The following is a 12,632-nucleotide window of genomic DNA, read 5'->3' as shown; positions in this document are numbered from 1 at the left end:
CTGTTCCCATGACATTACATTCTGCTGACCTAGAGGTCTTAGTTCCATAGGGAGGGATGCTGCCACCAGGAGACACAACAAGGATTCTATCAAACTGAAAGTTGAGATTGCCACCTGGATACTCTGGCCTTCTCCTACCTTTAAGTCAACAGGCTAAGAAGAGAGTTAAAGTGTTGGCTGGGGTGATTGACCCAGACTATTAAGATGAACTCGGTCTACTACTCCACCACAAAGGTAAGGAAGAGAATGCATGGAATACAGGAGATCCATTAGGATGTCTCTTAGTATTACCATATCCTGTGATTAAGATCAATGGGAAACTACAACAGCCCAATCCAGGGAGGACTACAGATGACCTCCCTTCTGGAATGACTTCTGGACTGACTACAAATGACTTCTGGAATGAAGTTTTGGGTCACTCCAGCAGGAAAAAACCCCACTACCTGCTGAAGTGCTTGCTGAAGGCAAAGGGAATACAGAATGGGGAGTAGAATAAGGTAGTCATAAATAACAGCTACGACCACGTGACCAGCTGCAGCAATGAGGACTGTAATTGGGTCCTGAGTATTTCCTTCTTCTTTTGTTAAAAACATGTTTGTGCATGTATACACTTGTACTAAGAAAATATCTTCATTTTATTTCCTCTCTTTATCATGTGACATTTATTGACTTCACATCAGCATTTAGGTATTGTTAACTTTTTGTAATAGTATTGGGGTTGGGGATTGGTGTGTTTCTGGTTGTACAAAGGAAAGTTGTATTATGTTAGGTGTGATTATGACCTTATCATTGTCTTTTTTTGAAGATTATGTATCATCTCAGGAGATGTATATGGGAACAGGTTGACAAGGGGTGGACTTGTGATGGTTAATACTGAATGTCCACTTGAAGGATACAAAGTATTGATCCCTGGTGTGTCTGTGAGGGTGCTGCCAAAGGAGATTAATATTTGAGTCAGTGGGATGGCACAGGCAAACCCACACTTAATCTGGGTGGGCACAATCTAATCATCTGCTAGCACAGCTAGAATATAAGCAGGCAGCAAAATGTGAAAAGAGAGCCCGTCCTAGCCTTTCAGCCTACATCTTTCTCCCATGCTGGGTGCTTCCTGCCCTTGAACGTCAGACTCCAAGTTCTTCAGTTTTGGAACTCAGACTGGTTCTCCTTGCTCCTTGGCCTGTAGATGGCCTACTGTGGGACCTTGTGATCGTGTGAGTTGATACTTAATAAACTAATATATATATTGACATGTATATACACACATATACGATTATGTATATATACATAATCGTATATGTGTATATATATGATTATGTATATATACATAATCGTATATGTGTGTGTATATATATATATTCCATTATTTCTGTCCCTCTGGAGAAGCCTGACTAGTACAGGCTCTTATCTCATTGATGGGGGGTCCACCCTCATGAACCAGTCACCTCCCAGCAGCCCCACCTGCTAATGCCATTACCTTGGGATTAGGATTTCAACATATAAATTTTGGGGGTACACAAAGACTCACTTCATAGCGTATGCATAATTTTAACATAAGAAGACTTTTTTTTCTCGCAAGCAAAGATGTATTTTAACCTATTTTGATGAAATTGTGCAGCATATAACTACATTACTATTAAAACGTTCAATGACATCATTGGTACTCTATTAAATTTTCCATTTGATAGTTTTTAGGCCTTATTTCTATTTAGCACTATTTCATTATATCATGATGCATTAAATTGTGTTGGTTAAGACCATGAATTTTAAAACTAGACTACAGATTTGAATCCTCACTATGTCATTTAGTAGCAGTGATCTTGGGCAGAATATGTAAAATCTCTGTATCTCATTTCATTATCCATAAAATGTGGGTAGAAGTAACACCAAGCCCATAGGGATGTTATGAGGATTAAATTGATTATTCCATTTGAAGTGTTGATAACAGTGCCTGCAACATGGTAAGAGTTCAAAAAACATTAGCTATTGCTATTATTATTTCCATTTTTCCTGGTAATTTTATAATAAAAATCAATGGAAAGATAGGATTCAGAAACCTATATTAACTCTAAAGTATTTTATTAGACATATTAATTTTATTGAGAAATATTTGCAATTATATGTGCATGTGCATATATATGTATATATATATATATCTGAGATTGAGTAACCGTATAATTTATAACTCAAATATGGATTAATAATTTTACTTAATGGTGGGTCATTGTGTGCAAATGTGAGCAAGTGTCTCTCTACCAAGTCCAAAACTTTTAATTCCCTTAAATTTTTATAAAAACTTGGGTCTCTGAAGGCAGAAAACTTTTCCAGAGAAAAACACTTTTTGAAACAATTATTTACTTCATATTACAGCAAGAAGGAGAGGAAGGAGAGCACATAAACTATGATTTAATGATGCTCTTGCAGCTGGGCAGTCTGACTTGGAAGGAAATGAGGGATTAGTTGATGAGCTGGAAAGAGTCAGTAGGTATATGTATTTGAGTACGGTGTGTGGACAGGATGAGGACAGAGCAGAGAAGCAGGTGTGAGAAGGTGGAAACAGGGCACACTGTGAAAACAACAAGAAATGTGTTTTGGGATAAATGGTAGGATAAGGGGAGGAAAAGGGTTGTTTACAAGTCTGTGCTTGTAGTTGAGCCTCTCAGACAAGGCAGCACCAGGAAGTGCTGATGTGTGCATTTGAGAACATTGTTTGGAAATGATTCATTTTGTTTAGACCCAGACACAGGATCAGAGCTGGAAGGGGCCTAAAAATTCTGTCTCCAAAATCATCCAAAACAGATGATGGTTGTCTATGCTAATTATAAAGCCTCCTAAAGGAGGTTTTTCACCATCTAATAAAATGAGACCATAAGTGACAGCCATCATCAATATATGTACGTTTCAGTAGTTACTAAGGCAAGTACAAAGACAATGATATTTAATGAATTAACATTTGCATCAAACTGGACAATCCCATTACATTCTAATTTCTCTTATTCTAATTTTATTTGATTCATCAATTTAAAATGAAAAATATTTTTTATTTATTCATTTTAAATTAGAAAATACACGTGTTTATGCCTTCCTCATTTGTCCTACTGGCTTTGATGTTTTAACTTTTGTTCTCAAAAACTCAGCTTTAGTATTAGACTCCTGGGCCAATTGCATCTGTCATTCTCTAGTCATGATAATTGTTAAGGGATGGAAAAGCATAATGAAATGAAGATGTTCCTTTCTGTATCATCTTGAATTATTTTCTTACACGACTTTGCAGGAGAGGTGGAATGGAAAGAATAAAGAACAAATCAAAGGGTAAAATCAAGAGAATCAGCAAAGGCAGAAAAGTCAGAATAAGGACACACGTTGAAATAAGACTGAGAGAAGTCTCAGCCATGAAATTTTATAGATTATTTTCCATAAAATTTATGTCATGTTTAAATAATTGGTTTGGAAGCAGGATCATCCTTTTCTTTGGTGGTTTATAGCCATCTTTGCCATGAAACTTTAGTCCAGATATCATTTCTATGTCTGAGATCTGCTAATCTGTTTGTCCACTGCCATTGAATGGCAGTAAAGATATAAAACAGAGTGAGTCCTTGGGAATTCTGTAAACAAGAAAGGATTCCTCCAGCAAACCAGAGATGGGACAAACTTGTAGAACTCCAAAAGTGGGAAGGGATATACTGATAGATACAGTAGATGTCTGAAAAAAAACTTATAGTTTGGAAATGGTATAGGAGTAAGAAGCTACATATTAGGAAGAAGCTCTTCCTGGCTGAGCCTCAGAGAAATTATAAATTGAAGCTGGAAGGCCAAAAAAGAGTAGACTTGAGTAGAGTCACAGAAATATATGTGGTCTAAGGTGGTTCCTCATTCTCCCACACATGTTTGAGAGAATTCTACAATATTAGTTCACAGATGGAAACCCAAGGATTACCTTCTATAATGAGTGACTAATAGACATGGAGAGGAGTTAATCATAAAGTGTATAGTGAGTTGAATGAAGTAAAGAAGAACCTAAAAGGAAACCATATTTCCACAGTGTTCTGGGAAGAACTGGTACCTAACAGAACCATATTTTGGAGAATTATTCTACTGCCAAGTAACATACTTTATTTTGACATTTGTGAAGTTATTGAGCTATCTTCCCTACTCCAAAGTTATACACTATAAAGGAAAGCTTGATTTTTCAACAGAATTCATCAACTTTCATGGAGTTCTCAATGAGCCCTTCCTATTCAGGTACACAGACTTACACTACTAAAAAAAGTATGGTAGCAATTTATGCTGAGTAATATAAAATTATGTTAATAAATATGAATGTATAACCAAGAATAACTAAGCATTTGAAGAATACTAATAGTCTGTAAGAGAAAGACCAAGGTGGACAAACATATTAGCAGATCTCAGACATAGAAATGATATAAAAAATAATAGAGAATTTTAAAATTTGAAGGTGTCCTTAGAGATATTTGAAAACATATATCATCCATAAGTCAAGAACAAGTTATTGGAGAATAGGAGTAATTACAGACCAAGAAGAGTTCTTTAAAATAAAAAATACACAGCAAATAATTTAAAAATAATACAGAGCTATTAAAAAAAGAATTAGCACATTGGAAATAAAATTGAGCAAATTGACCAGACCACACAGCAAAGGGAAAAAAGATGAAACAAGTTATTAGATAGGGAAAATACAGAGAACTCACATCCTAGCACATATTGGGAATGCCCAGAAGAGAGAAAATAGAACTGGGGATGAGGATATTCAAATAAACAATTGGTTAAGGAGTCCACAGAAAGAACAGATGTTTGAGCAAGAAGATGACAGAGTGTCTTTCAGATAACAGGAGGGAAAGAAAAGAGTGTTTCTTCAGAGCCCAGAGGTGAGAATGTCTCCAGCTTTTCAAGTCACCGTGACTGCAGCTGAATGGCCAAGGGTGAGGGGTGTTGGATATGAGGTAAGAGAAGTCATGGGAGCCAGATTTTTTTGGTTCTTGTTGTGTTGACCACTGTTAGGTGAATGGGGATGATTGGACAGTTCTGAGCAGAAAGAATGACATGATTCGACCTAGTTTTTAAAGGGATGACACTGACAGCTATTCTTAGTTAAAGTATGTTTTGAATAACTTTTTTTTCATGAAGACTATGTGGGTTTTAATCTGAGTCCTTGAGTATTTGAGACTGTCTTTCTATTGTTTTTATTGTGTGAGTAGAATTGGGTTGGCTCTTAAACATTTTCCGTGAAAACTCAGTAGATATTATAGTATCTTTTAGCATTTAATGTGGTAGAAGAGGAATAAGAAATGATTCTTATTTTTCTTTTTATGTAGGTAACATTTATTTTGTTTTTTAATGGAAGTCTTTGATATTGTTTATCTTCGAACCTCAAATATTTCACAAGTGGTATCTAAGCAGTGACCATTCACCATTAATTTTATTCCATATATATGAGTCCACCCTTTTTATAGTACTACAATATTTATTTAGCTCTTATCATGTGTAACTATTTTATTTAATCCTTGCAACAGCTCTGTGAGGAATTTACTATTATTATCTCCATTTCATATATTCATTCATGCCTTTGTTACAGCTCACAACACGGTCCTTTGTGTTCTTGGTATCTCTACCTGCTGTTTGAGTCTCTTTGAGGCTGGGTTGGGATGAGTCTTGCTCGCGTTTGAATCTTGTTGGATTGACAAGAGATGTGTTAGCACAAGTGAGGGCAGGCATAACTGTGGGAACAGTGTGGCCATTGTGGGGAAAGGGGAGCCAGAGGGAGATCGGTAGGTCCAGGGCTTTCTCAGCATAAGCCCAGTCCTCCATTAACCCTCACCTCAGGTAAGACATTGATGTGGGGCTTGAAGACAGAGTGAGCCCTTTTGATCTCTACATTTCAGCCTTTCTTCAGCTAAGAACAGTTTTGTCTCTTCTACATGGCTCCATACTTTTAGGTAAAACTATCTTTTGTTATTTCCTGAAACATATTTCTCCCAAGATGTTTGGTGATCCGTGGTGCCTGTCTAAGCACAGGATAATACTCAAGGGGAATGGCTACTATGCTAGGCACTTTTGGCTGCCTACAAAAAGCCACTCCCCAAATCTTTTTTTCCTGCTAATGGAGCCCATTTTGTTTAAGTGGTGGTCTAAGAGCCCTTGATCCCTAGAAAATAAGGCAATCTGCCAAACCCGTTAAATGAGCTGTGATTTGTTTATGCCAATCATGGTAACTTTAACTCTCATCTGATAGAAAATTATTTTTCTGGATTTCTTGCAGGTGGGAGTAATCAAGTGATGACAGAGACATTCTGCTCACTGGAGGTGGTTCTAAAAAGTAAATTTATTTCCCAGTGAAAGAGATAGTCTTGAGACTAATGTTAGATGAGCCTCCTGTTTCCCCTTCTTCCTGCTCTGAAGATGACTATAACCTGCCTTGAGCTATGACAGACACCTGTAACTTGGAAGATGCCAAAAAAATGAAAATACGGTAAAGCAGGAAGAATAAGCCTGGATTCTTGCTGACATCACTGAGCTCCCTGGCCGAGATTGTGAGGGTTTTAAATTAAGAAAACAATACGTATTTTTACGGGTTAAGCCACTGTCATCGAGGTAGTATGTTAATTGCTGTCAAATCTTTCTTAACAAACACAGCCATTTAGAAAATAGTATTTGATAGGAGTATTGAAATATTAAATATCCCCCCACAAAAAACAAGGTGAATAGTAATGATTTCCTCATTAAGGGTACATTTAGATTCCCTGATATTTTCTTTTTTTTTTTTTAATTATTATTACACTTTAGGTTTTAGGGTACATGTGTGCAATGTGCAGGTTTGTTACGTATGTATACATGTGCCATGCTGGTGTGCTGCACCCACTAACTCGTCATCTAGCATTAGGTATATCTCCCAATGCTATCCCTCCTCCCTCCCCCCACCCCACAACAGTCCCCAGAGTGTGATGTTCCCCTTCCTGTGTCCAAGTGTTCTCATTGTTCAATTCCCACCTGTGAGTGAGAATATGCGATGTTTGGTTTTTTGTTCTTGCGATAGTTCACTGAGAATGATGATTTCCAATTTCATCCATGTCCCTACAAAGGACATGAACTCATCATTTTTTATGGCTGTATAGTATTCCATGGTGTATATGTGCCACATTTTCTTAATCCAGTCTATCATTGTTGGACATTTCAGTTGGTTCCAAGTCTTTGCTATTGTGAATAATGCCGCAATAAACATACGTGTGCATGTGTCTTTATAGCAACATGATTTATAGTCCTTTGGGTATATACCCAGTAATGGGATGGCTGGGTCGAATGGAATTTCTAGTTCTAGATCCCTGAGGAATCGCCACACTGACTTCCACAAGGGTTGAACTAGTTTACAGTCCCACCAACAGTGTAAAAGTGTTCCTATTTCTCCACATCCTCTCCAGCACCTGTTGTTTCCTGACTTTTTAATGATTGCCATTCTAACTGGTGTGAGGTGGTATCTCATTGTGGTTTTGATTTGCATTTCTCTGATGGCCAGTGATGGTGAGCATTTTTTCATGTGTTTTTTGGCTGCATAAATGTCTTCTTTTGAGAAGTGTCTGTTCATATCCTTTGCCCACTTTTTGATGGGCTTGTTTGTTTTTTTCTTGTAAATTTATTGGAGTTCATTGTAGATTCTGGATATTAGCCCTTTGTCAGATGAGTAGGTTGCAAAAATTTTCTCCCATTTTGTAGGTTGCCTGTTCACTCTGATGGTAGTTTCTTTTGCTGTGCAGAAGCTCTTGAGTTTAATTAGATCCCATTTGTCAATTTTGGCTTTTGTTGCCATTGCTTTTGGTGTTTTAGACATGAAGTCCTTGCCCATGCCTATGTCCTGAATAGTAATGCCTAGGTTTTCTTCTAGGGTTTTTATGGTTTTAGGTCTAATGTTTAAGTCTTTAATCCATCTTGAATTGATTTTTGTATAAGGTGTAAGGAAGGGATCCAGTTTCAGCTTTCTCCATATGGCTAGCCAGTTTTCCCAGCACCATTTATTAAATAGGGAATCCTTTCCCCATTTCTTGTTTTTGTCAGGTTTGTCAAAGATCAGATAGTTGTAGATATGTGGCATTATTTCTGAGGGCTCTGTTCTGTTCTGTTGATCTATATCTCTGTTTTGGTACTAGTATCATGCTGTTTTGGTTACTGTAGCCTTGTAGTATAGTTTGAAGTCAGGTAGTGTGATGTCTCCAGCTTTGTTCTTTTGGCTTAGGATTGACTTGGCGATGTGGGCTCTTTTTTGGTTCCATATGAACTTTAAAGTAGTTTTTTCCAATTCTGTGAAGAAAGTCATTGGTAGCTTGATGGGGATGGCATTGAATCTATAAATTACCTTGGGCAGTATGGCCATTTTCACAATATTGATTCTTCCCACCCATGAGCATGGGATGTTCTTCCATTTGTTTGTATCCTCTTTTATTTCCTTGAGCAGTGGTTTGTAGTTCTCCTTGAAGAGGTCCTTCACATCCCTTGTAAGTTGGATTCCTAGGTATTTTATTCTCTTTGAAGCAATTGTGAATGGGAGTTCACTCATGATTTGGCTCTCTGTTTGTCTGTTATTGGTGTATGAGAATGCTTGTGATTTTTGTACATTGATTTTGTATCCTGAGACTTTGCTGAAGTTGCTTATCAGCTTAAGGAGATTTTGGGCTGAGACGATGGGGTTTTCTAGATGTACAATCATGTCATCTGCAAACAGGGACAATTTGACTTCCTCTTTTCCTAATTGAATACTCTTTATTTCCTTCTCCTGCCTAATTGCTCTGGCCAGAACTTCCAACACTATGTTGAATAGGAGTGGTGAGAGAGGGCATCCCTGTCTTGTGCCAGTTTTCAAAGGGAATGCTTCCAGTTTTTGCCCATTCAGTATGATATTGGCTGTGGGTTTGTCATAGATAGCTCTTATTATTTTGAGATACGTCCCATCGATACCTAATTTATTGAGAGTTTTTAGCATGAAGGGTTGTTGAATTTTGTCAAAGGCCTTTTCTGCATCTATTGACATAATCATGTGGTTTTTGTCTTTGGTTCTGTTTATATGCTGGATTACATTTATTGATTTGCGTATATTGAACCAGCCTTGCATCGCAGGGATGAAGCCCACTTGATCATGGTGGATAAGCTTTTTGATGTGCTGCTGGATTCTGTTTGCCAGTATTTTATTGAGGATTTTTGCATCAATGTTCATCAAGGATATTGGTCTAAAAATTCTCCTTTTTGGTTGTGTCTCTGCCAGGCTTTGGTATCAGGATGATGCTGGCCTCATAAAATGAGTTAGGGAGGATTCCCTCTTTTTCTATTGATTGGAATAGTTTCAGAAGGAATGGTACCAGTTCCTCCTTGTACCTCTGGTAGAATTCGGCTGTGAATCCATCTGGTCCTGGACTTTTTTTGGTTGGTAAGCTATTGATTATTGCCACAATTTCAGCTCCTGTTATTGGTCTATTCAGAGATTCAACTTCTTCCTGGTTTAGTCTTGGGAAAGTGTATGTGTCGAGGAATTTATCCATTTCTTCTAGATTTTCTGGTTTATTTGCGTAGAGGTGTTTGTAGTATTCTCTGATGGTAGTTTGTATTTCTGTGGGATCAGTGGTGATATCCCCTTTATCATTTTTTATTGCATCTATTTGATTCTTCTCTCTTTTTTTCTTTATTAATCTTGCTAGCGGTCTATCAATTTTGTTGATCCTTTCAAAAAACCAGCTCCTGGATTCATTAATTTTTTGAAGGGTTTTTTGTGTCTCTATTTCCTTCAGTTCTGCTCTGATTTTAGTTATTTCTTGCCTTCTGCTAGCTTTTGAATGTGTTTGCTCTTGCTTTTCTAGTTCTTTTAATTGTGATGTTAGGGTGTTGATTTTGGATCTTTCCTGCTTTCTCTTGTGGGCATTTAGTGCTATAAATTTCCTTCTACACACTGCTTTGAATGCATCCCAGAGATTCTGGTATGTTGTGTCTTGGTTCTCGTTGGTTTCAAAGAACATCTTTATTTCTGCCTTCATTTCATTATGTACCCAGTAGTCATTCAGGAGCAGGTTGTTCAGTTTCCATGTAGTTGAGTGGTTTTGAGTGAGATTCTTAATCCTGAGTTCTAGCTTGATTGCACTGTGATCTGAGAGATAGTTTGTTATAATTTCTGTTCTTTTACATTTACTGAGGAGAGCTTTACTTCCAAGTATGTGGTCAATTTTGGAATAGGTGTGGTGTGGTGCTGAAAAAAATGTATATTCTGTTGATTTTGGGGGAAGAGTTCTGTAGATGTCTATTAGGTCTGCTTGGTGCAGAGCTGAGTTCAATTCCTGGGTATCCTTGTTGACTTTCTGTCTCATTGATCTATCTAATGTTGACAGTGGGGTGTTAAAGTCTCCCATTATTAATGTGTGGGAGTCTAAGTCTCTTTGTAGGTCACCCAGGACTTGCTTTATGAATCTGGGTGCTCCTGTATTGGGTGCATATATATTTAGGATAGTTAGCTCTTCTTGTTGAATTGATCCCTTTACCATTATGTAATGGCCTTCTTTGTCTCTTTTGATCTTTGTTGGTTTAAAGTCTGTTTTATCAGAGACTAGGATTGCAACCCCTGCCTTTTTTTGTTTTCCATTTGCTTGGTAGATCTTCCTCCATCCTTTTATTTTGAGCCTATGTGTGTCTCTGCATGTGAGATGGGTTTCCTGAATACAGCACAGTGATGAGTCTTGACTCTTTATCCAATTTGCCAGTCTGTGTCTTTTAATTGGAGCATTTAGTCCATTTACATTTAAAGTTAATATTGTTATGTGTGAATTTGATCCTGTCATTATGATGTTAGGTGGCTATTTTGCTCGTTAGTTGATGCAGTTTCTTCCTAGTCTCGATGGTCTTTACATTTTGGCATGATTTTGCAGCGGCTGGTACCGGTTGTGCCTTTCCATGTTTAGCGCTTCCTTCATGAGCTCTTTTAGGGCAGGCCTGGTGGTGACAAAATCTCTCAGCATTTGCTTGTCTGTAAAGTATTTTATTTCTCCTTCACTTATGAAGCTTAGTTTGGCTGGATATGAAATTCTGGGTTGAAAATTCTTTTCTTTAAGAATGTTGAATATTGGACCCCACTCTCTTCTGGCTTGTAGAGTTTCTGCCGAGAGATCCGCTGTTAGTCTGATGGGCTTCCCTTTGAGGGTAACCCGACCTTTCTCTCTGGCTGCCCTTAACATTTTTTCCTTCATTTCAACTTTGGTGAATCTGACAATTATGTGTCTTGGAGTTGCTCTTCTTGAGGAGTATCTTTGTGGTGTTCTCTGTATTTCCTGAATCTGAATGTTGGCCTGCCTTGCTAGATTGGGGAAGTTCTCCTGGATAATATCCTGCAGAGTGTTTTCAAACTTGGTTCCATTTTCCCCGTCACTTTCAGGTACACCAATCAGACATAGATTTGGTCTTTTCACATAGTCCCATATTTCTTGGAGGCTTTGCTCGTTTCTTTTTATTCTTTTTTCTCTAAACTTCCCTTCTTGCTTCATTTCATTCATTTCATCTTCCATCGCTGATACCCTTTCTTCCATTTGATCGCATCGGCTCCTGAGGCTTCTGCATTCTTCACGTAGTTCTCAAGCCTTGGTTTTCAGCTCCATCAGCTCCTTTAAGCACTTCTCTGTTTTGGTTATTCTAGTTATACATTCTTCTAAATTTTTTTCAAAGTTTTCAACTTCTTTGCCTTGATTTGAATATCCTCCCATAGCTCAGAGTAATTTGATCGTCTGAAGCCTTCTTCTCTCAGCTCGTCAAAGTCATTCTCCGTCCAGCTTTGTTCCGTTGCTGGTGAGGAACTGCGTCCCTTTGGAGGAGGAGAGGCACTCTGCTTTTTAGAGTTTCCAGTTTTTCTGCTCTGTTTTTTCCCCATCTTTGTGGTTTTATCTACTTTTGGTCTTTGATGATGGTGATGTACAGATGGGTTTTTGGTGTGGATGTCCTTTCTGTTTGTTAGTTTTCCTTCTAACAGACAGGACCCTCAGCTGCACGTCTGTCAGAGTACCTGGCCGGCCATGTGAGGTGTCAGTCTGCCCCTTCTGGGGGGTGCCTCCCAGTTAGGCTGCTCAGGGGTCAGGGGTCAGGGACCCACTTGAGGAGGCAGTCTGCCCGTTCTCAGATCTCCAGCTGCGTGCTGGGAGAACCACTGCTCTCTTCAAAGCTGTCAGACAGGGACACTTAAGTCTGCAGAGGTTACTGCTGTCTTTTTGTTTGTCTGTGCCCTGCCCCCAGAGGTGGAGCCTACAGAGGCAGGCAGGCCTCCTTGAGCTGTGGTGGGCTCCACCCAGTTCGAGCTTCCTGGCTGCTTTGTTTACCTAAGCAAGCCTGGGCAATGGCGGGCGCCCCTCCCCCAGCCTCGCTGCCGCCTTGCAGTTTGATCTCAGACTGCTGTGCTAGCAATCAGCGAGACTCCGTGGGCGTAGGACCCTCTGAGCCAGGTGCGGGATATTAATCTCCTGGTGCGCCGTTTTTTAAGCTCGTCGGAAAAGCGCAGTATTTGGGTGGGAGTGACCCGATTTTCCAGGTGCCCTCTGTCACCCCTTTCTTTGACTAGGAAAGGGAACTCCCTGACCCCTTGCGCTTCCCAAGTGAGGCAATGCCTCGCC

The sequence above is a fragment of the Pongo pygmaeus genome, chromosome 11, assembly GCF_028885625.2.
Source record: "Pongo pygmaeus isolate AG05252 chromosome 11, NHGRI_mPonPyg2-v2.0_pri, whole genome shotgun sequence".
Taxonomy (NCBI): domain Eukaryota; kingdom Metazoa; phylum Chordata; class Mammalia; order Primates; family Hominidae; genus Pongo; species Pongo pygmaeus.
The sequence above is the reverse complement of the archived record's forward strand: the minus strand, read 5'-3'. Positions refer to the sequence as shown.